A 14,388-nucleotide genomic window follows, 5' to 3' on the forward strand; every position below is an offset into this window, starting at 1 on the left:
CATTTGTGGCACTGGCGTGGCGCCCCCTGATGGACGGCGCCCTTAGCATTTGCCTATACGGCCTATGCCACGGGCCGGCCCTGGGTCCAAGTGATTAGGACACCTGATTCTCATCATTTGGATGGGTGGCCAAATACTTTTGACTATATAGTATAAGAGATACGTGTAGACTGCAATATGACGCCAGTGAACAACACCAAAACGTTAAATGTTCCATTGAGAAAATAGAACATTACACATTACACAAAAATCTGTCAAAATGTTTTAGTATGACTTTGAAGCCGCACCGCTTGTCGGATTGTCGGCGTATTACGGCCACCGTAGTCAGAAGTACGAGTATTACTATGGTGTGTGTATAACTACCGCACAATGGCACCCATTAGCAGACATATTATCTGGTGTTTTGTTTCGCAATATTATGCAAAAGCAGTTTTTCTTATCTTCCGGTACCTGCTGATCTGTATTTGAGATCTGCATAAGTCCCGAAAATTTGTGCAAGTCCGCCATTGTAGTCCGTGCGACACCGTAGTGGATAAGCTTCTTCTGTTTCTCTATCTTCTTGTTATGGGACATTCATCCTCCGCTGTTGCCATTTCTAATATAAAGTAGTGTAAAGTTCTTACTTACATCTGTCAGTAAACTCACCATGAAAGCACTAAAACATACCGGTGTAGTGAGTTTACATTATTCACCCTAGGAACTTTAGTTATTAGAGAGTTCCGCTCGGACAGTTTTTCACGGGACACATTTCCTGTGTTGTTGTTGCACTAGCGAGTCACGGATGAGGAGATGCTGCTCCGTTATTGATTGAAGTAAAGTCTGAATGTCATTAAAACAGTTAGCGCCATCTTTTGAGTTTGTAATGCACAACACTGTGATAGGACACCAATATGTACTGAGTAAAAAACATGAACAATCATATTACAGTATCTGTGAAGTATTATTTCATGTTTTGTGTATACACAGCTAGCCAGACAGTGTGTGTACTGTAGTCGTAATAACACACATGACATGCTGTGTGTATCATCATCAATATTATAGTGACTCACTCCATGGACAGTTGATGTTTTTTTCCAGTTGATTTTGGGTAAGCACTCCATTTATGTCGGCAAAACTTGTCTGCAAGTTCTTCATTTACAGCGACGTAGTCACGCCGACCTCACTCTCTCGGCTTGCGTCTGCTCCAACATCTCACCCTCTTCTCGTGCTCAATTCTTAGTAGTTCATCCTCCGTATATTCAGCTTCAAAAAGATAGGGTTGTTATTCCTCATTTTTTCAAAAATTATTGTCTTCATTGTCTGTTACCAAGTCTGCAGTGTTTACAACACACACTCGTGTTTGTTTCCGGGAGTAGGAACACACATTTGTTGATGGAAGTTAAAACTGTGCTGAAAAAAATGGGGGAAAAAATGACCAAAATACAGTAAATATTGTACATATTACATATTGTTATGAAGGTGTCTGTTACTACATTATATATATATATGTGTATATATATATATATATATATACATTTACTTGCAGTGTGTATATTGTACATATTACATATTGTTATGAAGGTGTCTGTTACTACATTATATATATACTTGCAGTGTGTATATTGTATATATTACATATTGTTATGAAGGTGTCTGTTACTACATTATATATATACTTTTGCAGTGTGTATATTATATGTATTGCATCTAACAACTCTGCCTCCCAAAACAAACTGTTCTTTGAAGGAAGTCAACAATTGTCTTGACGATAGGTCTTTACAGCAAAATCTATGCAAAACGTTGGCCAAAGAACCATCATTACATGTTGTATAGACCAAAATGAAGTCTTTTAAAAATAGAAAACAAATCATGATCCCCTTAAAGGCAATGGAAAGTGAGGTTCACACAATATACTATCGCACAGCCACGCTAGCTGGCATCCAATGCACATTCCTTTATTTTCTATTTTTTAAATGTGTTATTTAATTATTTCTCCAGGGGGGGGAAACAAACTCATTTTTAAGGGAGTCCTGGCAGGCGGCAGCAAGCAAAACACAAACTTACATCACACACAAAATCAACAAGACAAATGGATACAAATGAACAGTAAAAAATTAGGTCACCTCTCGTGCTTTCAAATTGTTTTTAAAAGCATTCAGGGGTATCAACTCAATCAATTTCCAGTCTTTTTGCAACATATTCCAAGTATAAGGGGCAGAAAACTTAAAAAAAATACAAATACAAATGTTTACCCAGCTGTATGTGAGCATAAGAAACAGAAAGTTTATATTTCTTGGCGCTTGTAGCTTACAAATGTAGGTTGTACTAATAAATACCGGTACTTTTTTTCTTGCTACTGACAGTTTGGTCATGTTTGGGTTTTCCTGTGTTTGATGTTTCATTTCCTGTTTTGTCCGTATTTCCTGTTTGGTGCCTGTGTTTCGAAGCACCTTTATTTTCTGTTCCACGCACACCTGATTCTCATGACTTAGTTCCATTTAATTGCACCTGTGTCCCTCCTTCTGTGATGGATCATTCCGCTCATTGGCACCTCCCTGTTGACAATAAATTAGTTGAACTCGCGTTCCGCCTGCTGTCTCTACATCCTCGGGGGTCACACTACAAGCATCGCACGCCAAATCCTGACACATGTTGGGCAACGCACACGCACGGTGTACTTACAAACAAAAACAGTGTGGAGATAGAAGAGGGAGAATGGACGCATTTCAGCTTAAAAACAAACTAAACAGGTGAAGTTTTTCACACTGAAGAGGTGTTTTAAACATAGCTAGCGGCTAACGTCCATCTGCAATCAGCAGTGTTTTAGCTACTTCTAAATCCCTAATCCTCGTCTCCATGGCGACGAATATAGTTTGTTTCTTACAAGTATCATTATCACTGCAGGACGAGGAATAGCTAAACATGCTTCACTACACACCGTAGGAGGATACAATAGCTCACCGCTAACAGCAAGCTAGCGCTCCTGAATGTAAACAAATGGGTGGATCTACACAGACATGGACTATTACGATACCAAGTACAAGAGTTGTGTATAGGATGATTAAATCGATATTTGTTATTATCACAAACATGTGTTATCTTTTTTATTGTTTATAAACAATGGACACGTGAGGACTTTGAATATGACCAATGTATGATCCTGTAACTTGGTATCATCCAAAACTAATGTAAAGTATCAAAGAAGAGAAGAATAAGTCATTATTACATTTCAACAGAAGTGTAGATAGAACATGTTAAAACAGAAAACAGCATGACACCTACCCTTTACATCAGTATTTCTTAACCATATCAGTATTGGTTTATTAGGTATTATATTTTATTGTATGATCCTGTAACTACTTGGTATCGGATCGATACTTTATTATTATTATTATTTTTATTTTTATTTTTTTCCGATACCTAAATGTGTGGTATCATCCAAAAGTAATGTAAAGTATCAAAGAAGAGAATAATAAGTGATTATTACATTTTAACAGAAGTGTAGATAGAACATGTTAAAACAGAAAGTAAGCAGATATTAACAGTAAATGAACAAGTGGATTTTTACATTTTTACAGTTTGTCTCTCATATTGTAGACAAAATAATAGGTAGATAAATGACACAATATGTTACTGCATACGTCAGCAGACTAATTAGGAGTCTTTGTTTGTTTACTTACTACTAAAAGACAAGTTGTCTAGTATGTTCACTATTTTATTTAAGGACTAAATTACAATAATAAACATATGTTTCATGTACCCTAAGATTTTTGGTTACAATAAAGACAATAATGACATTTTGTTTGTAGTCCCCTTTATTTAGAAAAGTAGCGAAATGCACTTTGGTAGCGGTACTAAAATATTGGTATGGGTACCACCCTAGTGGTAGTTAAAAGTGTACCAATGTCTAACATTGGAGTCGGTCGTTCTACCCGAGCACAGCTGACAAAAAAGTGTCCTGGCTTTACAGTCGGTAATAAATCATTTGAAGATATTAAGACGAGGCATTCAGATAGAGAGAGGAAAATGGCCACTTTTAAAACCTCAATTTCAGTTTGAGTTTTGTCACAAGATTGTGGTTGGAAGTGAGGGAAACGTCAATTTAAACCCTAAAGTGTTTATTTACACATCTGTGATGTTTCCATTAAGATGGACAATACTTTCTTTCATTTGATCCGTTAAACCGTATCCAATTGTACTTACAATACGCAAAGTATGTGAAGACATTGTCTAAACCAGTCTTTCTTAACCAGAGGGCCCATTGTTGGGCCCCTACAGCAAGCCTGGGCAATTATTTTGAGTTCGGGGGCCAAATTTAGAGAGAAAAAATGTCTGGGGGCCAGTATATCTATTTTGAGGAACACTAATACAAAACCTCACAATAATGACTGATTGAATGTAAAAACGTTAAGACAGACAGCCTTAAAAAACGGAATGGAATCTTACATTTTTTTACTGAATGAGACACCCAGAATGTACATGAAAATAAAAAATGTTACAATATTAACTATGAAGGATAAAACACTGAATATTGACAACATATGAACGTCACACCCCCTCTCCACCCACATATTTTACAATCACGCGAAACGCAACAAAAATGCAACAAACAGTGAAATATGAACGTGAAGGGTAAAAAAAAAAAAACACCTAAAATCTGATATATCTGCTATATCACTAAGTGTCATGTCGGGGTCGCATCTATGTGCGGGGTCGTTCTCCCAGGAATGCAGAACGGACAACTCCGGACGACAGCATGAGGTAGGAGTGATTTATTGTCCATAAATCATGCAAAACACAAGAATACCAAAAAGCATTCTGATAGCATGGGAGCTACGGCGAAGCTTAGCACATGAACTAGAAGTCAAGAAAACAAGGAATACCCAACGTAACTGTTGCATTCGCAAACAAGGAAGCCAGACTGAGCGTGGCGAGCAAGGTGAATAAAAAGCTCTCTGATTAGTGGTTGACAGCAGCTGAGCGTAGGACCACTAACCAGAGGCAGGTGAACCCAATAATCCCTATGGTGACCAAAATAATCCCAGGAGTGCACACAACAGGAACTAATTGGGAGTCCAAAACTAACAGAACATAACTAACCAAAACATGATCCGGGCCATGGATCCTGACACTAAGCTTTAGAGCTTTGTTGTAAACCCACACTGCTTGGTGCCTAGTCTGATCTGCTGTGACTTAGATGACCATAGTAACTAATTACATTACTAAAGTAACTAATAAGATGACCATAGTAACTAATTAGATGACCATAGTAACTCAGTAGATGACCATAGTAACTCATTAGATGACCGTAGTAACTCAATAGATGACCATATTAACTAATTAAATTACCATAGTAACTAATTAGATGGCCATAGTAACTCATTAGATGACCATAGTAACTCATTAGATGACCATAGTAACTAATTACATTACCATAGTAACTAATTAGATGGCCATAGTTACTAATTAGATGACCATAGTAACTCATTAGATGACCATAGTAACTCATTGGATGACCATATTAACTAATTAGATGACCATAGTAACTCATTAGATTACCATAGTAACTAATTAGATGACCATAGTAACTAATTAGATGACCATAGTAACTAGTATATCATGCAGATTCCAAGCATTGAAAGACTTAGTATAGTTAAAGACTTAGGGTCATTAGAAAACATCACTGCACATTAGAGATGTCCGATAATGCCGGCCGATAAATGCTTTAAAATGTAATATCGGAAATTATCGGTATCGTTTTTTTATTATCGGTATCATTTTTTTGTTTGTTTTTTTTGTTTTTTTAAATCAACATAAAAAACACAAGATACACTTACAATTAGTGCACCAACCCAAAAAACCTCCTTCCCCCATTTACACTCATTTACACTCATTCACACAAAAGGGTTGTTTCTTTCTGTTATTAATATTCCGGTTCCTACATTATATATCAATATATATCAATACAGTCTGCAAGGGATACAGTCCGTAAGCACACATGATTGTGCGTGCTGCTGGTCCACTAATAGTACTAACCTTTAACAGTTAATTTTACTCATTTTCATTCATTACTAGTTTCTATGTAACTATTTTTATATTGTTTTACTTTCTTTTTTATTCAAGAAAATATTTTTAATTTATTTATCTTATTTTCCATCCATCCATCTTCCTCCGCTTATCCGAGGTCGGGTCGCGGGGGCAGCAACCTAAGCAGGGAAGCCCAGACTTCCCTCTCCCCAGCCACTTCGTCCAGCTCTTCCTGTGGGACCCCGAGGCGTTCCCAGGCCAGCCGGGAGACATAGTCTTCCCAACGTGTCCTGGGTCTTCCCCGCGGCCTCTTACCAGTCGGACGTGCCCTAAACACCTCCCTAGGGAGGCGTTCGGGTGGCATCCTGACCAGATGCCCGAACCACCTCATCTGGCTCCTCTCGATGTGGAGGAGCAGCGGCTTTACTTTGAGCTCCCCCCGGATGGCAGAGCTTCTCACCCTATCTCTAAGGGAGAGCCCCGCCACCCGGCGGAGGAAAGTCATTTCGGCCGCTTGTACCCGTGATCTTGTCCTTTCGGTCATAACCCAAAGCTCATGACCATAGGTGAGGATGGGAACGTAGATCGACCGGTAAATTGAGAGCTTTGCCTTCCGGCTCAGCTCCTTCTTCACCACAACGGATCGATACAGCGTCCGCATTACTGAAGACGCCGCACCGATCCGCCTGTCGATCCCACGATCCACTCTTCCCTCACTCGTGAATTATCTTATTTTATTCAATAATTTTTTTTAAAAAGGACCTTATCTTCACCATACCTGGTTGTCCAAATTAGGCATAATAATGTGTTAATTCTACGACTGTATATAACGGTATCGGTTGATATCGGTATCGGTAATTAAGAGTTGGACAATATCGGAATATCGGATATCGGCAAAAAAGCCATTATCGGACATCCCTACTGCACATCATAATGGCAGCTACTCTTTACATCTTAAACATCTAAAAAATTATTTGGGAATGTCCGGCGGGCCAGATTGAAAAGTTTCACAGGCCACATGCGGCCCCCGAGGGCCTTAATTTGCCCAGGTCTGCCGTAGAGGGCCGCCAAAAATATCTGTTTCTCCTCTCTGGTTCGTACGAGCCTGGATTTTTCCTGGATAAAAACCAACGCTTCCCATCCAACCTGATGGAGCGTGAGAGGTGCTGCAAAGAGGAATGGGCCAAACTGCCCAAAGATAGGTGTGCCAAGCTTGTGTCATGGTGTTCCAAAATAATTTGCAAAACACATTGTCATTATGGGGTATTGTGTGTAGAATTTTGAGAACTAAATTAATGTATTCCACTTTGGAATAAGACTAAAATAACAAAATGTGGAAAAAGCGAAGCTCTGTGAATACTCACTGTCAATAAGAAATCATCACAAGTGAGCTGGAGCCTACCCTAGCAGACATGGTGGCACACCCACGCCACATAATCCCAGGACACGTCTGAACAAACAACTTTTATAATGCATACACTAATTACTTTGCATATCAGAAGCGTGTTTAGCCCCAACACACACACACAGAGAAAAGGCACAATTGTGTCAACTCCCTCATTAGTTCAAGGTCAAGGTTTCTTAACCGTAATCGTTGAGCAGACATTTGTATTTTAAACATGAATCATATGAAACTCATTTAAAACCCCAATGGATCACCAGCACACTGTGGAACAGTCACATATATCCCCAAATGAGCCAATAAAATCATCTTGATGATTTTATTGAAAAGTGATGATTTATCATATTGTAGGTGTTTATTACACTTTGCATTCATATTTTGCTGTTTGTTACATTTTTGTTGTGTTTTGCTTGATTGCAAAAGATACACAACTATGGAGGAGCTGGTCTGAGAAGTACAAACCCCGTTTCCATATGAGTTGGGAAATTGTGTTAGATGTAAATATAAACGGGATACAATGATTTGCAAATCCTTTTTAACCCATATTCAATTGAATGCACTACAAAGACGAGATATTTGATGTTCAAACTCATGAACTTTTTTTTTTTTGCAAATAATAATTAATTTAGAATTTCATGGCTGCAACACGTGCCAAAGTAGTTGGGAAAGGGCATGTTCACCACTGTGTTACATGGCCTTTCCTTTTAACAACACTCAGTAAACGTTTGGGAACTGAGGAAACATATTTTTTAAGCTTCTCAGGTGGAATTATTTCCCATTCTTGCTTGATATACAGCTTAAGTTGTTCAACAGTCCGGGGGTCTCCGTTGTGGTATTTTAGGCTTCATAATGCACCACACATTTTCAATGGGAGACAGGTCTGGACTACAGGCAGGCCAGTCTAGTACCCGCACTCTTTTACTATGAAGCCACGTTTATGTAACACGTGGCATTGTTTTGCTGAAATAAGCAGGGGCGTCCATGGTAACGTTGCTTGGATGGCAACATATGTTGCTCCAAAACCTGTATGTACCTTTCAGCATTAATGGCGCCTTCACAGATGTGTAAGTTACCCATGTCTTGGGCACTAATACACCCCCATACCATCACAGATGCTGGCTTTTCAACTTTGCGCCTATTACAATCCGGATGGTTGGCCTGGGGTGTGTTCGCTGGTTCCGGCCTTGCGGGCCGATCCTTGAGTGGTCTAGCGGTCGGGGGTGGATGGGGGTGCCTGGGTGGGGGTTGGGGTGCGGGTGGGCCTGTGAGCGGCCGCCTTGGGTCGGGTGGGGGGCTGTCCCTCTCGTGGGTGGTTGGGCGGGGGGTTGCGCTCGGCGGGATGGGGCCTTGCTGCTGTCAGGCAGGGGTCGGCTCGTGCCCCTCTGGCCCCGGGTGTCCCTGGGCTTCCTCCTTCCCCTGGGGCGCTGGGCGGGGTCTGCCCGGGGTCACCCTGCGCTGCGGCTGTGCGGGCCGCCTGATGCGGGTTGGGGGGCTGCTTGCCTCCCTTGTTGGGGCCCCGACGGTGCTGCCCAACTGCCCTGCGGAAGTACCCCTCCTGTGTTTTTCTCCGCCCTTATTTATTTATTAATTTTATTAATGTATTTATTTTTTTATTTTTTAATTATCTATTTAATACATTTTATTTTATTCTGTTAAATTATATATGTGTATATATGGGTGTGCGTGTATGTGTGTGTGTACGTTTGTATATATGTATGGTGAAATCTGTGTGTGGCCCTGCGATGAGGTGGCGACTTGTCCAGGGTGTACCCCGCCTTCCGCCCGATTGTAGCTGAGATAGGCTCCAGCGCCCCCCGCAACCCCTACGGGAATAAGCGGTAGGAAATGGATGGATGGATGGATGGATGGAAATCTGTGTTTGTATGTAGGTACATATATATGTGTCGCTGCCCCGGTGTGCATTGCTGATCGCAGCACCGGGTCTGCAGAGGTGCCGTAGCATGCCTGCTGTGGGCGCGGAGCTGGGCCCTTATGGCTTTTTGCCGGATGAGATGCCTGGTGGTTGGTGGGCGGGGGGGGGGGGGGGGGGGGGGGGGGGGGGGGCCTGGACGTGCGGGATGTATTGCGGGGTTTGGTGGCGCTGGGCACTGTTGGCGACCAGGCCTCTTGTTTATTTTTATTTATTTTACGTTAAATAAAGGGTTGCTTTTTGTGTGTATGTATGTGTATGTGTATATGTGTGCATGTGTATATGTATGCAGGTGTATTAATGTGTATATACGTGTATGTGTGTATGTGTATATGTATATGCATGCATATGTATGTGTGTATATTTATGTATATACATATATGTATGTATGTGTGTATGTGTGTGTATGTATGTGTATATGTAGGTGTAGGTGTGTGTATAGGTGTGGATGTCCGGTGGCTCGATTGGCCTGGCTGTGGATGAGTTGGTGTAGGTGGGTTGGCGGCCTCGGTGGTAGCTGGGGGTGTGCGTTGTGGTTTGCGGGGTCGGTCGCTTTTTTTTTTGTTTCGGTTTCGGCGACCGCGGGTGTTTGTACTGCGAACGGGCGGTGATGGTGATGGTTGCTGTGGTGCTACCAGCGGTTGGCATTGCTGTGTTGAGTTGGAGTGGTTGGGGAACTGTGATTGGTATCTGTGCGCTTGTGTGGTTGTGGGGGCTGGCTGGCGTTGGCTTGCCGGCTGGTTTTGCCGTAGTTCCTGGTTGTCGCCTACATGGACTGGGGGGTGGGATGTCCGGGCCCTCTACTCCTCCGACTTATAGCACACACAGTCGCAAATATATAAGACTTTGGGGGATTGTCCTGCGGGGAGACATGGCGGGGGGGATGAGGATGCCTCCTATGGGGCCCCAGTCCTGTTGTCTTGTCCCCTGCTCGTCCATCCCTCAATCTTAGCTGCATATTAGACACTCGGCTTGGTTGGGACCCACCATGACCTTGATGTACCCCAATTTTAATCGCATTATTAGTTCCCACAAGCATACATACGTGCCCGTGTGGCCCGACATTGCGCTGTGGGGTCTCTGTTGGTGACTTGATGTGGTGGCGGCGCGGCCCCCATGTCTGGTCTGGATGCTGTGTCTCGGTTGTTTGGGCGGTGGTGTGTTTGTGCGGGTTTGGGTTGGGATGGTAGGGTCTTTTGGTGGTGGGGGTGGGGGGGGGGGGGGTGTTAGTGTGTTAGTGTCTCTTGTTTGCGTGTTGGCGTTTGGGCTGACAGGCGGGCTGGCGCTGGCTGGTCTCCGTGATCCTGATGGCGTGTGGTGACCGGTCGCAGTTTTTTCGATCGCTTTGATTTAATTGGGTAGTGCTGGCTGTCTGGGGGTATTGCGGCTGCTGTTTCTGCTGCCGTTTGTTTGTGGTGTGGGCGCCCGTGGCTGCTGGGTCTGGTGCAGGGGGGTGGCTGATGTTGTGACTGGTGGCAGCGCGCGTGGTGGTTGTCGGGGCTGACGAACTGTGTATATGTATGTATATGTGTGTGTAAGTGTATGTATGTATGTATGTATGTATGTATATATATGTGTATGGGTATATATGTGTATGTATGTGTATGTGTATGTGTGTGTATGTGTACATGTATATATGTATGTGTATGTATATGTATATATGTATGTATGTATATTTCTGGGGGTACGCTCTGGGCCTGCTTGTCAGGCGGGGGTCGGCGCTTCAGGTTACTGCATCCGGACTGCGTGTCTGGAGCTCCTGGGTCTCACCGTCCATCCCTTCCGGGTGCCCGTCTTGGTTGGTGCCTGCTGGGTCTAGTCCCTGCGTCTATTGTGGTAGCTTGGTGCTGCAAGGTATTCCGAGGTGCTGCGAGTCGGCCAGCTGCTGGGGTTGTGACCTTGTGTGTCAGCATGTCCGTGATCTTCTTTTAATTATTTTTTTAATTTATTTATTTATGTATTTTTTTAATATATTTTATTAATATTATTTATTTTTATTTTTTTCCCCCTCCCTCAGGGGGGAAACTCTGCGGGGCAGTTGCTGGTTGTTCCATCTCCATCGTTGGGGTCCCTGCGGGTGAGGTGGGTGGTTCTCCGTGGCCCCGTGCTGGGTGGTCCTGCGGCCGCAGACTTGGGTGGGGTGGCCGGGGAATGGCCTCGCCGCGCTCTCCAGGGGTCGGGGGTGGGTTCGTGGGGGCCCGGTTGATGGTGGGGCGGGGGCGGTCCTCCCGTCCGGTTGCGGGGAGTCTCTGGGACCCCCGTGCGGAGTGTCCCGCCTTTCTGCCGGTGTGGGGTGTGGTCTCTTGCTGGCTTGGGGTCTGGCTGTCCCCTGCTTTTCTCGTGCCTTGTCCTCTGCCGGGTGCGTCTGTCTGCGGCCTGCTGCTGGCCCTTGTGGGCGCCGTGGTGGGACGGGCTCTGGGGATCCTGTCGCTGGCCGGCCTGGCTCCGTGGGGGCAGTGGCCCTGGGTTCCCTGGGCACCACACCTACTGTTTGTGGGTTGGGCTCTCGGGGAGAATGGGGCCATACTCTGGCTCCCACGCACACTGGGAGTCAAATATATTGTACATACAAATTCACATATACTCACATACATACATACATACATACATACATACATACATACATAGGTACCTACGCTCCCACATACATACACAAATACAGTACATGTTTACATACTCAAAGTTCGTACATCCACACGCACATTCATTATACAAACATACACAACACATACTGTACATATACATTCACTGTACAAACATACATATACACATACTGTACATATACATTCACTGTACAAACATACATATACACAATCTGTACATATACATTCACTGTACAAACATACATATACACATACATGTACATATACATTCACTGTACAAACACATATACACATTCTGTACATATACAAGTACATATGCATACATACACTCATGCACATAATCACGTTTCATCAAACATATATTAACGTTGTTGCCCTAAGGTAAACTGGGTATAACACATGGCACACTGACAAAGCTTAACCTATTGTTACTATAACAATCTACAAGGTTAATATAGGTTGCTTCTCTTTCTTCCCCTCCATTTTTCTGCATTCTTTCGTATCTCTAGTTATCATTACATATATTATTGTTGCATTTGAACAACTGTATTGTTGATCCATCGATTTTCTACCGCTTATTTCCTTCGGGGTCTCGGGGGGCGCTGGAGCCTATCTCAGCTACAATCGGGCGGAAGGCGGGGTACACCCTGGACAAGTCGCCACCTCATCGCAGTGTATTGTTGATAATAGAGGTAAATTATTGGTATTGTTCATTATCAATAGCGCTATTTCTATTGGTATTTGTATTGCTCCATTTGTAGTGTAATAATCCTCATTGTCATTTCTGTATTATTTTTTATTTTCGCTAACTGCGTATTTGCTATCACTTTTACCATCATATTTGTACATGTCATATTTGCTGATGTTGCTCTATTGTTGTTGTTGTTGTTGTTATTGTTGTGTTTGCTGTTGTTGTTTTTGTCTCTCTGTCTAATCCTCCTCTCGTCCCCACAATTTCCCCATCTGTCTTCTTTTTTTCTCTTTCTATCCCCTCCTGCTCCGGCAAGAAGAAAAAAAATTAAAAAAAAGAAATAAAAAAATTAAAAAGTAAAAATGAAAAATAAATTGCGCCTATAACACTCCGGATGGTTCTTTTCCTCTTTGGTCCAGAGGACACGACGTCCACAGTTTCCAAAAACAATTTGAAATGTGGACTCGTCAGACCACAGAACACTTTTCCACTTTGTATCAGTCCATTCTAGATGAGCTCAGGCCCAGCGAAGCCGACGGCGTTTTTGGGTGTTGTTGATAGACGGTTTTCGCCTTGCATAGGAGAGTTTTAACCTGCACTTACAGATGTAGCGACCAACTGTAGTTACTGACAGTGGGTTTCTGAAGTGTTCCTGAGCCCATGTGGTGATATCCTTTACACACTGATGTCGCTTGTTGATGCAGTACAGCCTGAGGGATCGAAGGTCACGGGCTTAGCTGCTTACGTGCAGTGATTTCTCCAGACTCTCTGAACCCTTTGATGATATTACGGACCATAGATGGTGAAATCCCTAAATTCCTTGCAATAGCTGGTTGAGAAAGGTTTTTCTTAAACTGTTCAACAATTTGCTCAGGCATTTGTTGACAAAGTGGTGACCCTCGCCCCATCCTTGTTTGTAAATGACTGAGTATTTCATGGAATCTACTTTTATACCCAATCATGGCACCCACCTGTTCCCAATTTGCCTGTTCACCTGTGGGACGTTCCAAATAAGTGTTTGATGAGCATTCCTCAACTTTTTCAGTATTTATTGCCGCCTTTCCCAACTTCTTTGTCACGGGTTGCTGGCATCAAATTCTAAAGTTAATGATTATTTGCACAAAAAAAAATGTTTATCAGTTTGAACATCAAATATGTTGTCTTTGTAGCATATTCAACTGAATATGGGTTGAAAATGATTTGCAAATCATTGTATTCCCTTTATATTTACATCTAACACCATTTCCCAACTCATATGGAAACGGGGTTTGTAAAAGATGTTCACATGTTGTTAATATTCACTGTTTTATTGTTCATAGTTAATATTGTAAATCCCACTTTCTTTATTTTCATGTGCATTTTGGGTGTCCCATTCAGTAAAAAAAACTGTAAAATTCCATCCCTTTTTTTTAAGTGCTTTGTTTTTAGAACTCTAGGGGGACATTGTGACTTTTGGTATTATTGTTCCTGAACAAAAGGGAGCCAAACACACATACTGTACAGCTAAATATGTATACATCATTTATACACACATACTGTACAGCTAAATGTGTTTATATCATTTATACACACATACTGTACAGCTAAATGTGTATATATCATTTATACACACATACTGTACAGCTAAATGTGTATATATCATTAATACACACATACTGTACATACACATGTGTATATATCATTTATACACACATACTGTACAGCTAAATGTGTATGTATCATTTGTACACACATACACATTGGGCCCCCCACACAC

The sequence above is a fragment of the Nerophis lumbriciformis genome, linkage group LG23, assembly GCF_033978685.3.
Source record: "Nerophis lumbriciformis linkage group LG23, RoL_Nlum_v2.1, whole genome shotgun sequence".
In the NCBI taxonomy this organism is placed as follows: domain Eukaryota; kingdom Metazoa; phylum Chordata; class Actinopteri; order Syngnathiformes; family Syngnathidae; genus Nerophis; species Nerophis lumbriciformis.